Source organism: Bidens hawaiensis, unplaced genomic scaffold (assembly GCF_021521415.1).
Source record: "Bidens hawaiensis isolate Kalapana, Puna unplaced genomic scaffold, B.hawaiensis_p1.1 tig00008096_1, whole genome shotgun sequence".
Classification (NCBI taxonomy): Eukaryota; Viridiplantae; Streptophyta; class Magnoliopsida; order Asterales; family Asteraceae; genus Bidens; species Bidens hawaiensis.
In genome coordinates this window covers 882,178-894,289 of record NW_027491573.1, presented here as the reverse complement: position 1 = coordinate 894,289, position 12,112 = coordinate 882,178, and the positions used below count along the sequence as shown (strand labels likewise).

At 32.1% G+C, this 12,112-nt stretch overlaps 1 long non-coding RNA gene across 1 annotated transcript; it reads right to left on the bottom strand.

Annotated features, from left to right (window-relative positions):
- Positions 1 to 9,253: 9,253 nt before the first annotated feature.
- Positions 9,254 to 11,506, bottom strand: LOC143636980 (uncharacterized). Its single transcript, XR_013154348.1, has 3 exons — positions 10,581 to 11,506; positions 10,076 to 10,236; positions 9,254 to 9,961 (listed from the first exon to the last, which is right to left on the bottom strand). It is a non-coding gene; the product is annotated as an uncharacterized LOC143636980 (long non-coding RNA).
- Between the last annotated feature and the right edge of the window lie 606 nt (positions 11,507 to 12,112).

Below are 12,112 nucleotides of genomic sequence, written 5' to 3'. Positions count from 1 at the left end.
GTTATATATATATATATATATATATATATATTTTTTTTTTTTTTCTTAAAAAGAATTTTATTTTCAAAAATAATTTCCAAAGTTCTCAATTTCAAAATGGTTCTCACATGATCTTAATCTCGTGTGTGTGTATATATATAGAGAGAGAGGGGGGGGGGGGGTAGGTGTACAAAATGGGCCAATGTACGAAGATTAGTTTTTGAGACACGACCAAGCCAATACAAATATGACTTGTAAACTATTTGAATTTTAACAACGATGGGAAATTTGTTTCCATAAATGCCGTATGGCAAGGTAAGACTTATTTAGGGTATATAGTATAGTAACGTTAGATTATATTAATTTTGATGTTATTTTATTAATTTTGTGATAATAAAGTGAAAAGTGGCAGAAAAATTATTCAGGTATTACGTGGTGGCGTTGATGGCTGAAAGATAAAGGTGTATGCACCAATCAGCCGGTGTCCGGATGGTTGAGTATTATGTTTCTTATGTCCAAGGCTTGATGCAAAATTACTATCAAACTGGGGGTCTCAACGTAAGCAGCCTCTCTATTCCTAATGGGTAAACGGTAAGACTATCTGCATCTTACCCTTCTCAGACCCTATTATAGCTTTGCTATTTGTGGGATTTACTGAGTACGATGATAATCATTGTGATCTGGTTTCGTTCTTTTGTTCATTTCTTATAAATATTTAGAACTACTCTTAATACCTAATTAAGTTAGCCTTTATGAGATGAGATGATAACCAATCATACTGATTTTCACATTTTAGGTATGACTTACCCAAAAACACCATCAAAGAGGAAACCCACCAATATGGTAAAACCTCCTTAAATAAGATTTCAAACTTGAGACCAATATGATCTCAAGCCACGATTTTCCATTTACGGACCTATATGTTGAGTAGGGAGGTCGACCAACCCTGTGAAATTTTTTTAGTAGTATATATGTGTTAAAATCTCAACCGACCCTTGTGAAATGTTGAGGACGGCAGAGAAACCCCTGTGGAGTTTTAGAACGACCCTCATGAAATTTCAAAGCCGGTCATAATAAAAATTTACCTACTTACAATTATAATTTCGTGGACGACAGAAAACCCTGTCGAGAACGACCCACATGAAAGATCAGCCGTAAGAATAAACAATAAATTTGCCTATTTACAATTAAAGTTATATAAATGCGTATAAATAATTGATAGATTTGAATTTAATAAAGCCATTTTAAACAAATTTAAGTTCAAATGCCACAATCAATCTATACCCAATTTTTAAACTCAAGCCTTAAACTCCAAACCCAATCTACATTTAATCTAATTAAAAAAAATATTATGATGATGCAAGTAATATGTTGGGCATGTTTATGGGGTTACGGTTTGAAAAATGCTTATTGACTTTTTCAAAAATTCATTTTGAAAAGTCAGGATTTTGGACATTTAAAAAACTATTTTTGACAATTTCAAAAATGCTAAAATAAAAAGGGTTTTCGTGATTGCCAAACACATTTTAACTTATTGACTTTCTGAAAACACCAGTAAATCAATAAGTATTTTTCAAAATCAATCCCAAACATCCTCTTAATCTTTAAAGAAAATGTTTTGGTTTCCTATATAAATGGTATTGCTGACCACCTTCATTTACATTAATCAATCGTTTATTGAAGTTAGCTCTCGTATCATCCATCGCAACCTTAAGCGTTAATAGCTGCTTTTCGGCGATTAAGTACGTGAAGTCGATATACGTAATTAGACGGGTGGTGAAAATTTAAACTATGGTTGTATTTGTTTTATGGGATTACTCCATAGAATAGTAACCAACTTTGAAAGTTGTTCCAATCAAGTCACTGATTAAAACTTTTGTTCCAATCAGGTCATTAAACTTTCATTTTTGTTCCAATCCTAGATATTTTACCTGTATAGCAGTTAATCTAGGTTTTTTTTTTTTTTTTTACAATGTTTTTACTTTGCATAATAACTTTTAAAGGTTGCGAAAATTAGTAAAAATTCGAAATATAATTTTAAAATTCCGAAAATTTGCAAAAAAAGTTCGGAAAATTGAGGTTCGGGTTAAAACGGATCAAGGTCGGAACGGGTCAAAACGGGTTTCGGGTCAGTTTTTTTTAACCAACAAATCAGCGCGTTTTCAACACGTTACAGCTCGTTTTAACAACAGAAGCTCGTTTAAGCGATTTTTTCAGTTCGTTTCAGCACGTAACAGCTCGTTTAAGCGATTTTCAGTTCGTTTCAGCACGTAACAGCTTGTTTAAGCGATTTTTAGTTCGTTTCAGCACGTAACAACTAGTTTAAGCGATTTTTCAGTTCGTTACAGCACATAACAGCTCGTTTAAGCGATTTTTAAGTTTGTTTCAGCACGTAACAGCCCGTTTAAGCTATTTTTCAGTTCGTTTCAACACCTAATAGTTTGTTTAAGCGATTTTTAAGTTCGCTTCAGCACTTAACAGCTCATTTAAGCGATTTTTCAGTTCGTTTCAGCACCTAACAGCTTGTTTAAGTGATTTTTCAGTTCGTTTCAGCACCTAACAGCTTGTTTAAGCGATTTTTTAGTTCATTTAAGCACGTAAAAGCTCGTTTAAGCGATTACGTGCTGAAAAATCGCTTAAACGAGCTGTTACGTGCTGAAACGAACTTAAAAATCGCTTAAAAGAGCTGTTATGTGCTGAAGCGAAGTGAAAAATCGCTTAAACGAGCTGTTAGGTGCTGGAACGAAATTAAAAATCGCTTAAACGAGCTGTTACGTGCTAAAACGAACTGAACAATCGCTTAAACGAGCTGTTAGGTGCTGAAACGACCTGAAAAATCGCTTAAACGAGCTGTTAGGTGCTGAAACGAACTTAAAAATCGCTTAGACGGGCTGTTACGTGCTGAAACAAACTTAAAAATCGCTTAAACGGGCTGTTACGTGCTGAAATTAACTGAAAAATCACTTAAACGAGCTGTTACGTGCTGAAACGAACTAAAAATCGCTTAAACGAGCTGTTACGTGCTGAAATGAACTGAAAAAATCGCTTAAACGAGCTGTTAGGTGCTGAAACGAACTGAAAAAATCGCTTAAACGAGCTTCTGCTATTCAAACGAGCTATAACGTGTTGAAAACGTGCTGATTCAACATCTACTGTATTACTATAGAAGCAAATGAAACCCTAGGATTTGAGTTTTGGACTTTAAAAATGTCACATGGGTTTTGAGTTTTGGGCTTTATATTCTAATAAAAGAAAATTATTGTGTCACATGTCATCATCATGTTTCATCTAACAATTTTTTTCCCACCAAAACACATTTAATTTTATATCTCACAAATTAAGATATTTAATTATAATTAATATATATTTTCTTTATATAAGTTACTTATAATAGATTATATTGACCTAAATCTTATATTAATTTTAGTTATAAAATTCAACTTAAGTTTCTATTTTATCAGTCACATTTGTAAATTTAAGTTGCTTTTATTTTATGTAAAATCAAATTTACTCAACTAAGATAACTTCTTTCAATAAACAAAAAAGATTAGTTTCTTAATAACATATACAATAATCATATATACTTCGATTGTAAAAAAATGAAATGATTATATTACATGTTCACTATTTTATTAAATAGATCTTATTATATATAAATTAAAAAATAAGAAAAACGTGTTTATTACATTTTATTAATTAGCAATAAAAAACCCAAAATAAATGTTTTTTTCCTTAATAAAGTTATTTTTCTCACTTTTTATGTTATTAGATTAAAAACATTTAATTATATAAATATTTGACGAAACTATTGATATTCTAATTTATAGACATTTTTTTAAAGTCATGATATTTCAAATTTACTATTTAATCTTATAATTTGCTAACTATATTTATAAAAGCACATTATAATTTGTTGTATGATTTATTTGGGCAACATGTAAGTCTTAAATTTAACCTAAAACCTTATCTTAAGTCTAGGAAGTGAATCGTCTGATATGATATGAAAGAAACAAAGATATTGGCAAATTGGCTTTTGGAATTAGGTGAGCAAAAATTTGGCGGTTTAAGTGACGGAGAGTCATTTATATATATAGTTGATCATCTTAAACTGATTCATTTGATAATACTTCGTATAGAATTTACTTTGTAATATTATAGGTTGTGGTCATATTTAGCATATTATTTACGGACTTTCAAAATTTATTTAGTAGGTTCCACTAATTTTGATTTTAATGACATAATTGGTATTTGGGAAATATTCTTATATTTTCAGTGATAAGAAATATATGTGTAATACATTTTTTTACATACATTATTGATGAATTTATTTATATTTTTATTATTTAAATAATCTCGTGTAATAGCTAGTATATGTATATATGAAAAGTCGATCACAAACAGATAAGAGTCCTATGTGGTGTGCATGTATGGCAAATTATAGGACACGACAAAGCCTATCTCAAAAATTCTTTGAACGAGTGAACTATATTTGATTCAATAAACTTTTATTCCCAAACCATTGTACAAGAGCAGAAAATATTTTTTTTGGATTTCTGCATCAACATAAAACACAAATTAAGATGATATTTTTCTAATTTATATAAAGACCCCCCAAGAAGAGGATACCTGATTTGGAATGAGAATGGATCATAAAAAAGTAAAAAACCATTGATGATAAGAATGAAAACAAGTATCTTATCATGGTTTTGGGTTAACTCCTTTGGTGTGTTTTTTCCCAAACCCTAGAGCCATTTCAAAAACTATGTGCAATATATTCGGTTTTAATGATTTTCATTGTAACAGAAATTTTTGTTTAGTTGGAATATCTGTGTTGAAATATATTTTGTGATCTACTGTCGATACAAGTTAATTGTAAAGATGGAGAGTGTTGGCCGAGCCTCTTGCCAACTAATGTTTACCGATTTTGCTTTGTAAAATGCAAGATTTTATTAGGAAAACTAACCTAGAATTCTCAAAATGTAAGTGCAGATATATATATAAATTTTGCTATGAACTTAAACTATATATTTACCCCTTCTAAGCTTAATTTGATAGACGGACCTTTTAGTTAGAAAACCGAAGCCACTATTTGTATAATTCACATGGGTATATACTATTAAGATAAGTTACGTGAGTATTTCTCAAGTGACAACGTTATAACCGGTAACTACGCTAATAACGAAAGTAACAAAAAATGAAACTTGAGTAATTTAAAACAAGTAAAAAATTAAGAACATTGATATCGATACTCGATAACTGAACAAAATGATCCAATTATAGTATAGATGCAGGTAGACGGGCAACAACTGCGCTGGGGTAAATCATTAGGCCTACTAATCACCAATATTCGAGTTTAAGTCTTGATATAGAATTTCGATCAACCATTCATTATTAATTTAGCACTTCAGAGACTGAACCCAAACCAGATTAAAACCCCTAAGGAAAAAACCCCTTACCAACAAAGCAACAACCTTGGTTATGCTTCTTTTTTTATTATCTTCTTTATTTTAATAAATAGTTATCTTCATTCTTTAAAACGTATTATGGTCCCCTATGGCCTTATATGTGGTATTAATTTTGAGGCGGACATTAATATCAATCTCCAGCTTCCGTGAAGGGGGTGAAGTATATCCGATTCATTAATTTTCTATCAAACCATTTGACAACAACAAAATATATATAGGTTTAATAGGGAACACATAAAAACTCATCCTTGATCTGATAATTTAATTGGAAAATGAAATAAAGCTACAACGCAATACTACTATTCCTTTACGTAAAATTTCACTTTCGTGTTAACATCCATCAACCATATGATGCAGCTAGCAACATAAGCGACCAACTATTCATCTTCAACCACCCAAATAACAAATTTCCAATAATTTAGTTAATATTTATCCTCCTTAACTAAGATAGAGATATCAATCACGTGCACTGCATTTGACAAAAAACTCGGTGTAGCATTTCTCAATTTCTGAACCCGAAAACCCCCACCAGTTTAAACTTTTCGGAGTTTTATTTGTTAATGTGAGATTGTTATTTCATTTCCGGTTACGTTAATCATATCAAATTATGTACGCCTATGTTATTGTCTATGTTATTGGAATGTTTTGTAAGCTCAATTCTATGTATTTTATGTCATTATTGCATTAAATCAAAGTCTAGGGAACAAACCTATCAAAATTCAAATTATGTTTTATTTTCCATTCTACGCGACCGGCTGTTATCATCCCATCGCGATATGCGACGGGTGTGCATATATTACAAATTTTTGTTTGGTGTTGATTTCGATTATTTTGGCAACCATATTCCGTATCTTCTTTGTAGAACGATTAGAATATTTCTTTGCATCATTCCAACATATTACTACAAATTCTTGGAGTAGGGTGATTCTTGGAGTAGGGTGCAAGCTATTTTTTGATTTTGTTAATTTGTTTATTTTGTCATAAAACAAAATCTTTTCAATAAAACGATTCCAATTTGTTCTCCAAACTTGTCTAACTATGTAAACGACCCTGAGCTTCTACTCCATCATTCCTCACTTTCAATTCAATCTCATATCACAAATTCTTCATTTATTTTAGTGATCTTCATACTTTGACTTTTGAAACTCAACCATCTTTAAGTCCTTTAATTCTTCTAGTTTCAATATGATTCTTGAGTAAGTTTGTACATGCTTTCAGTTCCAAATCATCCATGGATCATAAGCCCTCATTCAGTTTTGATGAATTAAGGAATTTCAACATCCATTTGGATTAAAGTCAAATTAGGGTTTATGTTACTTTAAATTTGGGGATTTTCGATTAATTAACGTTCCGACCATCTTCAAATATTGGTAATTATCTAAATATATTAAAGGTATTTTATATGATCAATATGAATAAAAGTTAAATAGTGTTTTAACTAATAAAACATGGTGGAATGAGAAACTGTATAAATATACAAATTATTAAATTACTAAAATAATAACCATATTTAAAAAAAGGAACGCAAAATCAGTTATAAATAATTAATTGTGGTCAAAATCGCTTTTTAAATCATTTGAAAGAATAGTTGGTTATGATTACAGAAAACATTAATTAGTGAGGTTATGATTATAGATACATTAATTAATGAATTATGTGGCAATTCTATATATGGAAACCGGATGACTTGGAAGCATATGTGGACATGCTAGTTGAATGCATGCGAATATTTTGTATTGATTTAATAGTATAGTAAGATAAGATTTTATTATATTCTTTTAATGTAATTAATAGTATAGTAGGTTGTCTTTTGAAGCTCCATGCAATTGAATTATAACCTAGGTGGACAATATAACCGGTTGTGCTTCAATAGTTATCTTTGTCTTCGGTTCAATCTACATCTGTAAAAGCATGTAAGTGTAATGACTTGTAATGGAGTAAAATACCTTTGTTTATCAACCCATGGAGATGTAGAAACAGACGTTTGGAGCATTACAATGAGTGATAATGGGAGCACACACGAATTGTGATAGTTTATTCATCATGAATGCCACGTCTGGTCATGTAAGTATTAGGTATTGTAGATATAATAGGAATTGTAAATTGAAACCATTCTATAATGGGTTGGGATGGGATACTGTAATAGAAATAGTGGTAGTGGTGGCGACAACAACTACAGTAGTAGCAGCAATAGAAACAACAATAATAATAGTGGTAGCAACAACCAACAGTAATAGCATCAACAACAATAACATAACATTAGTAGTAGCATGAGAAGCAGCAGCAGTAGCAGCAACAACATCATTAGTAAGTTATTGGTATGGAAGTTGATTCGCAATTAAAATGACATGTTTAGAAGTGTGAATTTTATTTTGGAAAGCTGTCTTTGTTTTGGATTTAACTTTCATGTGTTTTGGTTGGTTTAGGCCATAGGTATACTCTGGCCCCTTTTTAACAAATTTAACACAAGTGAGGAGTTTTTTAATTTAATTCTTAAAGTGTCATGTCATCTTAATTTATGTTTAATTAATGTTGGGGTTAGACTATACCTCATGGCCTTAGAGTAGAACATATATTTTAAATAATTAAAATTTAAAACGGCTTATGATTTAGGTTGTGCAATTTTATTTTTATTTTATAAAAGTGAGTTTAAATAAATTAGATAATCAGGTTTAAACATTATTAAGTATATAATATACATGTTTTTTAAAAAATAATAATAATTCAAGCATAATTAGGTGATCAGGCTCAAAGGCATTAGTGTGAACAAACTTAACCCTATCTAACGTTGGGGACCTTTAACATTACACAGTAATACCGCAAGGACCTTTCATGTAATTCTCTCAAACTTTTAATATTCCCGCTTCTCTTAATCTTAATTACCTAACTTTAATTACCTTCCATAAACAAAACAAAACCAAAACAACAGAACAGAACAGGCATAATTTCTTCTTCTTCTTCTTCTTCTTCTTCTTCTTCTTCTTCTTCTTCTCCGACCGATAACCATTCTTTGGTTCAGTGAAGTGAATCGCAACAGTTTTCAAGTTCTGTCATACAAACAAGAATTGAATTCAGGTCACCTGCTTCATCTGTCTTATTGTGAGCGTTTCTTGTAATTATAACCCTAATGTAATGTAATTTGATGATTCTTGTGTTAATTTACTGAAATTAACATAATAGTTTGGTTTGGTGGTGTAATTAGAGGAGATGAATATATGTTTATTATATAAATTTTGAGAAACAGGATGATTACAATGAATGTATATATATACCTGATTTCATTCACCATCCGGACATGATTTTCTTTCCGTGACTAGGGTTTGTGTTCTGTAATTTAAATGATTTCGTAAGTGTCATAAAATGATGTTGAGATTTAATTGAATTATGAGTTAAAATACTTTTCAAATCTGTAGGATTTGGTAGAGATTTGCTAACTAGTCATTACTTATTGGATGTGCTTTATATGAATCATAAGCTCGAGAGATATGAATCAATGGTAAGTAAATTGGTAATGAGATTTTAAATGTTTCAGTCATAGGAATCTTATTATTAATTAATATTTTGGTCTTTGCCGGTTATATATGCATCAGCATGTAAAAGTGGTAGCATGTTTTCCGACTATGACAAAGCCTATGAAAGTATTAACATTTATGTGATGACGAGTGCGAGTCCAGGTGAGCTTGCTTATAAAATCCCTGTTTCAGATTTTCATAGTTTCATCTTGGGGTCTGTTTGCTGTAGAATCGGATTAAGTTTGGATCAGTGATATGTCCGTTTGTAATCAAGAAAACCCAACAGCACCTCATAAGGTAAATAATAACAATTACCCCGTAAAGTTTCAACAAAAATACAACGAAATGATCATGAATACTTACACGATTCCACAAGTCATAACGGTAACTTTCGTCTACTTTTATCATTAGTACATCCTCAATGTGAATCTGGTTGGCGATGGTTTCAAATGGTTCCCATCTCGTGCCGTTTTCCCAGGGTGATCGAGACAACGATTCCGACACATAAGTGATACTTAACATTAGCAGTATCAATATACGCATCAACAATAAGACACAACTCACAATTGCAGCAGTTGATATTATTAAATAACATCTATCAGTTTTCAGGACACATATAACAAATGACCAAATTATCAACTGAACAATGTATTAACATCTTAATACATGACTTTTAGTCTAGATTTTTACTAAGAAAACAAGCTTTGAGGTGAAATACCATCAAAAGTCACAATCTTGTAAACCCATTAATTGTAATAATGACCACGATAGTCAAACGTTTTGGTTCAAGATGTGGTTAAGGAAAAAAAAAAGTTGATCAAGACAAGGATCTAGAAGTTCACAACTTACATGGATAATGTACCTCGTCCAAGTGGAGCATGTGGCCAAAACTTCTTCAGAGATAATATTTGAGCTCTGGCAGAAATATTAAAATAATACTAGTCATGATTAGTAAAGCAATTGCCCCGACAGGCAATCCATAGTGCCATCTTTGTGTAGGTGACACTGCAAGAAACCAAAATGCAAAAATTAAATAAAAGCGCAGAAAATGGAGTAAAGAACAAGTGATAATAAGGGCCAGCAACTTGATATTTTTTGTGAAAATATGCGGATCAATACCTTCATCGAGAGTGACGGTTACAAAGTCCCCAGACATCCGAGCAACAAACTTCACATCGAGAAATCGTTGCTCATAAGATGGCATAACAGAATGCCAAGACCCATTTTGAATAGATCTCCAATCGGCCTTTTCACATTGGCATAACTCCATTTACTCATTCCTACATAAAAGTTCCTTTGTGATTAAATATATATCCTTTTGTGTTTCTTATTCAAAAAACTATAAAACTTTCGTGCGATAAGAAAATATACTAGAGGTAACAGTCTACTTGGTGTTACGTTTCTCAAACGGGTTGGCCAAATAAAGTGATTTAGCAGATAGAGAAACGCGTTCAATCACACATAATGAATTGGTTTTGCAATCATGAATTAATGCATTACATATCCATAAATGATAAAAAGGAGTGTTTGCAGGTTATTCCTGTCTTTCGTGGCCAATAAGGAAAAAACACGATAAAAGGTGAGCATGTTTTGACTAATTACCCAATCAGCCGATCTTACTTACCGATGAGAACATATGCGAATCATGTTATGCCATGCATGCAGAATATATTTTGATGGAACCACCCTAATCTGATATGTTTTGGCATGATTTGTAATTGCATTTACAGACACACGGCTGCAGTACTCGAAGGTGCCATGAACCGGTGCAGGAGTAATGTTTAGTTGTGGATTTGTCACATAAATACCTGTGGTTAATTTTAAAACAATGAGTATTCCAATTATACTTAAATATATAAGACAAGTAGTTAACACACTAAATATTAGTCCCATAACCCATAGATTCACCTTTTTTGCAGCTTTATTTCTAGCAGTTGCAGTTTTAATCGTGTTTTGCTTCCTTACGTGGGAGAAGAGGAAGGCGAGAGACACATGGTTGAAGAGGAAGACGAGTTAAACGTGGGAGAAGAAGGAGATGAGAAAGATGTTTCGGCTGTGATAGTGTCCGGGGCATTTGATTATGAGAACTATGCAACCCAAGTAAGTTTGTAACCTGTAAACTAATTTTTACTTTCATTAACTATATGTTTCTTCTTAGTTGACTTATCTATCCATTATCCAACCGCAAGCCGACTCTTGCCACACTTATCATTTACTTTTAAAGGGTGGGATCAGCAAGGGTAATTTGATTGTGATCATGGCTGAAGACATGGCGTACCATCCTGAAAACGTGGAGCAAGAGGTTATTAGACATTGGGTTGGAGGCCCGAATGTCTATTTTGGTTTTCGTGTGGTATGTTACTGAAAATTTTTTTTTACTAATGCAAAAATGATATAGAAGTCCGACATAATGTTTTATCACATGACTATTTAGGTGACAGCTTCACGCTTGATAATTTTGAAGCAGTTATCACGGGTGACAAAAGTTTAGAGATAGGCGGGAGTGGGAGGGTTCTGTCAACCAACCCGAAGTCTAGGGTTTTCTTCTTTTACTCAGGCAAGGGAAACACAGGTTTTGTCCGTAATTAATGTTGATATTTATTTTATTGGTGTGTGGTGTGGTTTTGGGCTAAAACCAAACCAAAAACCAAAACTTCGGCTTTTGAAATTTAAATTATTCGGTTTTGGTTTTACGGTTTCGTTTTGGCTTCAATTCGGTTTCGGTTCCTGCCAATAGAGCTTTAAAGTTTTCGGCCGAAAAGAAAGTTGGCCGAAAATAATGAAGATTGACTCGAGATCAAGCACGAGCGTGTACTCCTTCTAAGCTTGCCAAATTGACCCGTAAAATCAGTTATTCTCTAGCATCTCATTCGCATCATACCTACACTGACATTTCCACCTATACAGTCAAAAGCCAACAAGAAGCGCACCTACATATCATTTTAGTTTGGTTAATAGGTTTAAAAAGTTCTTTAAAAGACGAAATTATGAAAAAACACAAGATACTGAGACAAGAGTAAATTGAAGAATATGAAGATTCCCTACAATTTTTGTAACAATTAGGAGATAATGAGGAAAACATACCAACAACTTGAAAACTTTGTCACAAAGAAAAAACAAAGAAGACAAAATATAAAGGAGACGATAGTACGATGA